The sequence below is a fragment of the Galeopterus variegatus genome, unplaced genomic scaffold (assembly GCF_000696425.1).
Source record: "Galeopterus variegatus unplaced genomic scaffold, G_variegatus-3.0.2 Scaffold1839, whole genome shotgun sequence".
NCBI lineage: Eukaryota > Metazoa > Chordata > Mammalia > Dermoptera > Cynocephalidae > Galeopterus > Galeopterus variegatus.
In genome coordinates this window covers 344836-345403 of record NW_007727950.1, presented here as the reverse complement: position 1 = coordinate 345403, position 568 = coordinate 344836, and positions in this window count along the sequence as shown.

The window sequence follows — 568 nt, the reverse complement described above, 5'->3', positions numbered from 1 at the left end:
TTACTAATCAGGAAATGGAGAATAAATTAATTGACTTGGCCAATGTCAGATACAACTCATCAAAACTTACCCTCCTGGCTTCTCCTTCTTAGTAAATAATACCATCATCCTAAACTGATCAAGTCAAGAAATACAGGCGTTATCCACATTCTCTTTTTCTTACCCATACATCTAACCCGTTTTTGAGTCCTGTTGACATCATCATCAAAATATGTTTAAAATATGCCTCTTCTGTCACCTCTGTGATCACCCTACTCCAAGCCATGACTATCTCTTTAATACCACACTCGTTCATGACTGGTCACTTTACCTCCACTCTCGACTCTTCATAACCTGTTCTCCATCTGCAGAGTGAATTTTTCTGCTTAAAACCTGTCAATGTCTTCTTACTGTACATAGAATAAAATCTAAAACTTCTCCCATGATGTTTTCCTCTGACTTACCACTGCAAACTAATCTCGTCTCTGCCCCTTCATACTACATTCCGATCACAATGTATTAGTTTACCAGGGCTGCTGTAACAAGAACAAAGTAATGCGGACTGGGGGTCTGCAACAACAGCAATTTA